This window comes from Tupaia chinensis, unplaced genomic scaffold (assembly GCF_000334495.1).
Source record: "Tupaia chinensis unplaced genomic scaffold, TupChi_1.0 Scaffold000062_1, whole genome shotgun sequence".
NCBI lineage: Eukaryota > Metazoa > Chordata > Mammalia > Scandentia > Tupaiidae > Tupaia > Tupaia belangeri.
Genome location: NW_006159520.1, coordinates 570,007 through 579,622, shown reverse-complemented (window position 1 = coordinate 579,622; position 9,616 = coordinate 570,007). Strand labels below are relative to the sequence as shown.

The window sequence follows — 9,616 nt, the reverse complement described above, 5'->3', positions numbered from 1 at the left end:
TCCATGCAACAAATACAGAGCCTGATAGAAGGCTGCATTTGAGTTCTCCTGAATCTTCAGACTTCATCTTTGCTAAACTTATTTAGATTACAAGTCTTTCAATACTTGTATCTCCAAGTCTGCAGCAGAATGAACTTAACTAAGGAATTTTGTCCTTACAGGAAAGCTTTGTTTAAGAAGTTTGAAAGGCTTGTTTAAGAAGTTGAAAAGGTTTGTCAAGACTTTTAAAAGGCACACACACACACAAATGGACATCATGTGTTCATGGATTGGAAGATTTAGTATTCCTAAAATGTCCATATTACCCAAAGTGATCTACAGATTCAATGCAATACCTATTTAAAAATATTACAACATCTTACAAAACAGAAATAGAAAAGAAAAATTCTAAAACTCATATGTAACTACAAAAGATCATGAATAGTCAATTTTGAAAGAGAACAAAGCTGAAGACATCATACTTTCTGATTTGAAAATATTTTATGAAATTAAAGCAATCAAAACACTATGCTACTGGTGAAGAGAAGAGTGGCGGGCCACTGAACAGCTTCCAAGATGATACCCACACCAGTTATCCTGTTGAAGGAGGGAATTGATAGCTCCCAAGGCATTCCCCAACTTGTGAGTGATATCAGTGCCTGTCAGGTGATTGCTGAGCCTGTGGGAACCACCCTCAGTCCCCATGGCATGGACAAGCTAATTGTGGATGGCCAAGGCCAAGCAACTATTTCTAATGATGGGGCCACAATTCTGAAACTCCTTGATGTTGTCCATCCTGCAGTGAAGACTTTAGTGGACATTGTCAAATCCCAAGATGTTGAAGTTGGTAATGGTACCACCTCCATGACCCTGCTGGCTGCAGAGTTCCTGAAGCAGGTGAAACCATATGTGGAGCAAGGTTTGCACCCACAGATTATCATTCGAGCTTCCCGCACAGCCACTCAGTTGGCAGTTAACAAGATCAGAGAGATCGCTGTGACCATGAAGAAGCAAGATAAAGTGCTGGCCGAGTGCCTGAGGAGGATCTGAAGAGGACAATGATGACCTGTAGAGGACCGATCCAGACTAGTGTGATGCTCTGTCGGCAGATGTGCTGGGCAGCTGCCAGGTGTTTGAAGAAACCCAGATTGAAGGCGAAAGACAGAATTTCTTCACTGGCTGTCCCAAGGCAAAGACATGCACCTTCATCCTCCATGGTGGTGCTGAGCAGTTTATGGAGGAGACAGAATGGTCCCTGCATGATGCCATCATGATTGTCAGGAGGGCCATCAAGAACGATCTGGTAGTGGCTGGTGGTGGAGCTATTGAGATGGAGCTCTCCAAGTACCTGTGGGATTACTCAAGAACTATAGCAGGGAAACAGCAGCTGCTGATTGGGGGGTATGCCAAGGCCTTGGAGATGATCCCACGTCAGCTGTGTGACAATGCTGGCTTTGATGCCACAAACATCCTCAACAAGCTGCGGGCTCGGCATGCCCAGGGGGGCACTTGATATGGAGTGGACATCAACAATGAGGACATTGCCAACAACTTTGAGGCCTTCCTGTGGGAGCCGGCGATGGTGCCAATCAACACCCTCACAGCCGCCTCTGAGGCTGCCTGCTTTATCATGTCCGTAGATGAGACCATCAAGAACCCCCACTCAATTGTGGATACTCCCTGGTCATGGCCGTCCCCATTGAGGGACACTCCACCCATCACCTGACTAGCTGGCAGGCTGGCTGCAAGACACTTATTCTCCCTGACCTGATTAATCCGTGTTAAAAGGAGGGGATAATTGGCCCACTATATTCTCATGGGACATTATTTAAATAAAACTTAAGACTTAGGGGAAAAAAGAAAAAACACCATGCTACTGACATAAAGACATACATATAGGGACCAGCAGTTAGCATAATGGCTATGTCACTGGACTCCCATGTAGTCGACCTCAGTTCGAGTCCTAGATCCGGTGCTTTAAACTCCCGCCGGGCACGTGTGTTTGCATGCCCAAGATCCCGAGAGGAGAAAGGAGGAGAAGGGATTGCAACATGGCCATCCCCCCTGTGGGTTGATTTCTTGCTTTCTGTCTCTCTGTCTCTATCTGTCTTTCTGGTGAGCACATGTGCCCTATAGCAAAAACCTCTCCCCCCCAAAAAAAAATATAAATTAAAAAAAAAAGAGACATACATATAGAACAATGGAATATAATAGAGAACCCAACAACAAATCTATGTATATACAGTTAATTATATTTGACTAGGATACCAAAAATACAATGGGGTCAGGATAGTTTCTTTTCCAAATGATATTGTGAAAGCTGGATATTTATATGCAAAAGAAAAAAAACTGGGCCCTTATCTTACATTATGCACAAAAATAAACCCAAAATGGATTACAGAGTTAAATGTATGACCAGAAACTGTAAAAACTCCAAGAAGAAAATATAGAGAAAATTTTCTAATATCATTCTTGGCAATGATTTTATGGATATGACACCAAAAACACAGGTAACAAAAATAAACTAGTGAGACTACATCATATTAAAGAACTGCACAGTAAAGAGACAAGTGAATGAAAAGGCAACCTATGGAAGAAAATAAAATATTTATTAACCATAAGGGGTTAATCTCTAAAATATATAAAGAATTTCCACAACTCAATACCTAAAATAAAATAAAATAAATAAGTAAATACTATTTAAGAAATTAAATAGACCTTTTTTTCAAAGAAGATATACAAATGACCAACAGGTAAATGAAAACAAATGTGTCACTAGTTATCAAGAAAATGCAAATCTAAATGGCAATAAGCTATCACCTTATATCTAGTAGAATGTCTATTATAAAAAAAAAAGAATGCAAAATGTACAGCCGCTATGGGAAACACTACTGAGATTCCTCAGAAAATTAGAAATAGAACTGATGTATGATCCAGCAATTCCACTTTTGGATATTTATACAAAAAAATCAAGATACCAAAGCTAATATGTACTCACATATTTAATACAGCGCCCCTTCACAATAGTCAAGAGGTAGAAACAAATGCCCATACACAGATGGATGGTAAATAAAGAAAACATTATATATAGATAGACAGATAGATAAACAAATATCTATCTATGTATCTGCCTATCTATACATCTACATATATATATAAAAGGATACCATTCAACCTTAAAGAATAAAATTCTGCAATATGCGACTTCATAGATTAACCTTAAGGATATTATGCTAAGTGAAATAAACCATTCATAAAAAGACAAATGTTGCATTATTCCATTTATATGAGTTATCTGAAATTGTCACATTCATAGAGTCAAAGAATAGAATGGTGGTTGCCAGGGACTTGGGGAGAGGAGAATGGAAATTTTTAGTCAATGGGCAAAGTGTTTTTGTTAAGCAAGATAAATAAACTCTAGGACTGTGTTGTATAATATTGTAACTACAGGAAATAGCAGTTGGTGTAATGGCTATGTCACTGGACTCCCATGTAACCGACACAGTTTGAGTCCTGAACCCAGTGGCTTAAACTCATGCTGGGTGCACGTGTGTGTGTGCCCAAGATCCCAAGAGGAGAATGGAGGAGAAGGGGATTGCAGAGTGGCCATTTCCCCCCTGGAGGGTGATTTCACGCTTTCTGTCTCTCTGTCTCTGTCTTTCTGGTGAGTGCATATGCAAAAACCTTTCCAAAAAATTGTAACTATAGTCAACAATAGTTAAAGTATTTATTTTACGCTTTAAAATTTAAGTGTTTTACTAAAATAATATAAAAATAATTGAACATTTCAATATATTTTAAATAATTATCCTCATCATCACTATTCCCCATTATAAAAACAAGTCATAAGAAGTCACAAGTCATAGTGCACCAATGGTCCTAGCTACTAAGAAAGCTGAAGCAGTAGGATTATAACATAGTGAGACTGCCTAAGAAAAACACTCCCACCATTTTGTTCAAAAATGAACAAAACAGAACAATACAAAAAAATAAGGCTTAGATACAGCTATTTACCCAAAGATATGTCATATTCTATGTAATGACTGACATCACTATCTCTACCCTGTTCTCACTTACCATCAAACAGCATAGTATGACTCTGTTGGAACTGAGCTTCCCTGCCTTCCAGACAGTCCATTACACAAGTGCCAATATTGAGCCCTTGAATGTAGAAATTTGTTTTTGTGCCAGAGTGATAGGAAAAGACTACATGTGGAAAAGTTTTTTTAATCAGATGTCCATTTTTTGACTCCTTGCATCTCTTATTCTTAAAACCGTTTTAAAAATTACTTAACTTTATTATTATTATTTAATTTGCTATAGGAATGTGCACTCACCAGCAAGAGAGAGAGAGAGAAAGTGAGAAGCAAGCCACCAGATCTGGGACTCAAACTACAGTTGGCCATGTGGGAGTCCAGAGCCTTAACTACCAAGCCACCTGCTGGCTCTCCATCTCCCACTTTTTTAAGAACTGTATTGTCCTTATTCCATGTGATGTCATTCAGAATTCATTTTTTAGTTTTTAAGTTTTTTGTTTGTCTTCCTTCCTTCTTTTTTCTCCCCTCTTTTATTTAAGAGAGAAAGAGATAGGCACCCTTAAGACGATCTGCAGGCCATCATCCATCCCCAGCTTCAGCCAGTTTGGATCATGGGCATGCATCCACACACCCCGTTTGCTCAGGAAAGCCCTGATATGAATCCAGCACCTTTCTTGTGGGTCCAGTTGCACTAACACTGTGTCACCTCCTGGCCCAAATGTGGTGTCATTCAGGATTTTTTGTCTTTCATCCCCTGCTCCTTTTCTAGACATATGGGTGACATGAGACCATATTGGCAAATCAGAATACTGATTCCACTTGGCGAAAATAATTGGTTTTAGAAATGGACTTGAAATCCTGAGTCCATAAAATCTCAAGATTTGAATATGAAGGCTGGGACAAAGAAAAAAAAATTCTCCTCTAGGATTAAACATTGTAACAAGCCTGTAGATAAAAATCTGCTGGCATTCATCTTTCTCAGGTTTGTGAATGAAACTAAGGAATAAAATGTCCACACACAGTAAAGCAGGGTCATAAGACAGAGGGAGTATTTTGATAAAATAATTTTTTTCCTCGATTAAGCTATTCTGGTCAGGCCAAACTCTAAATCACCCTATATTAGTTATGTATTGATCTGTAACAAATTATGCCAAGACTTAATAGCTTCAAATAACAAACATCATCGCATATGTTTTCAGATAGGAATCTAAAAAAGACTAATATGAGAGGTTTTGGCTCAAAATTTCTCATGAGTTTCAGGCAAAGTGTCAGCAAGGACTACTACAATCATTTAAGAGCTTGACTAAGGCTGGAAAATTTACTTCCAGTATGGCTCAATCACATGGCTGTTGAATGGAGGCCTCAGTTTCTCACGTGTACCTCTCTTCACAACATAGTAACTGACTTTCTCTAGAGAAAGCAGTCAAAGAAGGAACAAGGGGGAAGCCACAGTGCCTTTCATGACTTGGTCTCCTGCTTTATCTTAGTTGTTAGAAGCAAGTTACTAAATTTCCTCACATTCTAGAGAAGGATATTTTAGGCTTCCCCTCTAGAAAGGAGAAGTACAAAAAGATCTACAGCCATATTTTAAAACCACCATACTTTCAGTTACATAAAATCAATAAATTTCACTTTTGGCTTAGCTTGTATAGGGTTTCTGTCACTTGCAACCCCAAGAATCCTGAAAAGTATCTATATCTGAGTCATTAAGAAATTTTCAGAATGATTAGTTATTGATTTTAATTTAGTGAATCAATTTCTTAAGATTTAATGCAGACAAAGCAATGCTACACACACTGTCCTACATATGTATTATCATTGACGCCTAAACTGGTTCTGTAGGAAACAGGACCTTAGCACACAGCAGAGATAACTTCTCTTTCATCAAGCACAGAAGCTTGCATTATACTTAGGAACAAATAATCAGTGCCACAACATAACCTGGTTCACTATCCATTCTCAAGCCTTTCCATTTCCTCTTCCAATCTAAAACCTAAGTAACCTTTGTCTAGATCAAAATTTTGGAATCAACTTGCAATCATAAAAATAAAAGGCCAAATCAGCACTTCCCTTTTTTACTTTGAATTTGAGGGCTCAGAAAGATAATAATAATGCTGAAGATTCTAAATCTTACATTTTTGAAAATTTATCCCAGGACTAAAGCAAAAGATGTTTTAAATAGAGGAAATAATAAATCACGGAAAATAAGTTGTTTCTTGAGTATTTATTGATATTTATTGATTAAATAAATATTTATTGATATTTATTGATTAAATAAATAGAGGAAATAATAAATCATGGAAAATAAGTTGTTTCTTGAGTTTCTTGATATTTATTGATTAAATCACAAAAAACCAATTATACAAGATTTTAAACTTTTTTTACTATTGTTATTGCTTTAAATTTTGCTAGAATATGTGTGTGCTCGCTGGAGAGAGACAGAGAGAGAAGGAAAAGAGAAAGCATCTCTGTTTTGTGAGAATCTTTTCTCCTTTGAAGTGTAGGTTGAATATAGATGTAGGGAGTTGGAAAAAGACACGAGGCACTTATGTCATATTGTTTATTGCTGAGTTCAAGGTGAAGGCACTTATGTCATATTGTTTATTGCTCAGTTCAAGGTGAGCTCACAGAACTCTAGTAGCACTCACAAAATGCAGCACTCACAAAATGCTTCCTTTCTCTTGGAGCTTATTACACAAGTAAAGAACACTGGTAGAGTGACTTCCTCTCTCCCAGAGCTCACAGTCAGAGCTGAGCTGCACTAAGCAAAGCCCAAGCCAAGCCAAGGCCATCAGGACTGAGCAGGCTGAATCAAGGCCAAGTTGAGCAGGTCTAGCCTGCAGAACCAAGTCTGAGCAGAGCAGGGCTAGCTAGCTGACCAGGTGTTCCTTTTCTCTTAAAGGGGCTGAAGATAATAGTGGCTCATTGCCAAAACCAAACTGTAACACACACACATATGTGCATTACATGTAGTGGCATAAAACAGGAAAGACATAATTACATAATAAGCACACAGGTGCAGTACAATTGATAACATATGTTTATATATTGTTTACCCTGTGGCCTTCCAACATGATAAGATAGGGATTGAGGAAGCCAGACTAAACCATCTTGACTCCATTTTCTCCACAACCCCCCATGGGGCATATTCATACTGCAATCCCTTTTCCTTCATCTCTCCCTTCTCTTGGGATTTTGGGTACAAACACACATATGCCTGGCATGTTTCTCAAGCTGCTGAGTCTGGGACATCAACTGTGCAGCTGGACATGTAGAATATAGCCACTTCAACCACCAGGTAATAACCTAGCCTAATTATCATTTTTATTAAATACATCAGTGAGAGTTCTTTCTTGCAAATGACAACTACTCTAACTTGTTTAATTAGAAAGGGTTAGTAGGTAAATCACAAAATCTTAGGTGGCCAAGAATCTTATTTGGTGGGGACTGGCAGGTGGTGTGGTGAATGCACTGAACTTCCACATGGCGGACTGCTGCTCAAATCCTGGACCTGGTAGCTTGCTTTCTCACTTTCCTATTCTCTCTTTATCTGGTCAAATTTAAAAAATAATAACAAAATAAGTAATTTTTTTAAAAAAAAGAATTTTATTTGGATGCTCCCTAAGAATATAAAGTCTTTAAATTAGCTATGGAAAATGCCTAACACATCATGTAGCTATAGTAAGGTGATGGAAAGATCTGTGTTTGGAATGGTTATTAATCTTGTACTCTTCACTGCAGGGTAATTTGTTTTAGAGGCAATCCTTTCATGGGAGGAATGCCCAAATGTCAGTATTTGGTGATCTTTCTCTAGAGACATTGAGTGTCCCAAGAGAAGAGTCCACTATACTTTTTGAGAAGTTACTAGTATTCTAGGAGAGTTGGATAAAAATGCTAGGTGAGCTCTTTGTTTAGTATTAAGGTATTCATTTAGTCCTTCTCTTTTTAGCTCTACACCTTATCTCTACCTTCAACTGGCATAGCTGTTCCTGAATCCAAAGCTCTCTGGGTTTAATTTCTTCAAAAATAAAATTTTAAAAAATTTTGTCCTGTTAGGTCATATGAGGTTATGTTTGCCTGGTGTAACCTAATGTTCCAGTTATCTATTGTTACATGGCAAGCCACTTCAAGTCTTAAAGACTTAATTTTGTTATTATTATTATTGTTCATGTTTCTCTAGGTTGCAAAACTCAGCTGAGTAGTTCTTACTTGAAGAAAAGTTTCCTTATTCTGTTACAGTCAGTGCTTTGATTGTAAACACCTGAAGGCTCAAATGAAGTAGATATTTAAACTGACCCACTCACATGTCTGGCCGTTGGTGCATGGTGGGACCCAGGGCTGGCCACAGCTGGAAACTTAGCTTCAAGCATGTATTCATGTGTCTTGGATCTCTGAAAACACTGTGGTTGGTTTCAGAGAAAAGTGTTCCAAGAAAAAAAAAGTCGGCAACTTCTTAAGGCTGGGCTTGAAAATCTCCACAGTGTCATTTCCACCACATCCTATTGGGAAGTACTCAAACACCTGTCCAGATTTATGCAAGGAATATTACCCACCTCTTGGTGACAGAAGTGTCAGATAAATTGTGGCCATCTTTTTAATTTTCTTTGGAGAGGTTTTTGCTATAGGGCACATACCTGGCATGAGTTTCAAGCTGTAGGGTCTGGGACTCAAACCATGGTCTACTATGTGAGAGTCCAGCACCTTAACCACTATACCATGTGCTGGCCTATCAAAATTGTTTGCATTAAAATAAACTTATACTTTAATTCCATTTTTTTTCACCAACTTTTTGAAGTAACCTCATATGTCATTTTATTTAGTTCTCACTAATTTTGAGAGATAGACCAAATATTTAAATAATTTCTGTTTTAAAAGTGAACAAGCTAAAATGAGAGACATAAAACTATTTGTTCAATGTTGCATGAGTGGTTTGCTTTCTTTTAAATTCTCTAGGAAAATACTTGGAATTAAGTCTTTTTTTAAAGAATATTTTTAAGAATTCTTTATTAATTTTTATTTATTCATTCATTTATTTTAATTTGACCAGAGAGAAACACAGAGAGAGAGAGAGGGAAAATGAGAAAGCAAGCCACCAGGTCTGGGACTCTATCCAGGGTCTCCATGTGAGTGTCTAGTGCCTTAACCACCATGTCACCTGTTGGCCCTTGGAATTAAGTCTAAAAATGACAAGAAAAATCAGAATTTTTTTTTCTTTCTGCTTAAAAAAAAGGTTTTGAGGTGGGAATACAGTACATGAAGTTCAGGAAAACTAAAATTTGCATGGCATTGGAGTTGGTCCAGTCACAATCTGGGATTTTTGATATAAACAAGTAGTTGGGGGAATGGGTCAAGAATGCAATATAAACTAGGAACACTTTGATAACACAGCTGATTTATACTTCAGGCACACTGCTCATTCTATTCACTTGATCCATATGCTGAGATGTGAGAAATTTTTTCCCACATCTTTTTGCAGGAGCCCACTTTGGTAGAGCTTATAGTAGTGACAGTTTCAAAGAGGAAGAGCCCATAACGTCTCTCAGGCACACTACAAAGGAAATATAAGTCATCAGACAGTTGAATCTGGATCTGGGCCAGGA

At 37.9% G+C, this 9,616-nt stretch overlaps 1 pseudogene; it reads left to right on the top strand.

Annotated features, from left to right (window-relative positions):
* Positions 1-524: 524 nt before the first annotated feature.
* Positions 525-1,705, top strand: LOC102497465 (T-complex protein 1 subunit eta pseudogene; annotated as a pseudogene).
* Positions 1,706-9,616: the final 7,911 nt, after the last annotated feature.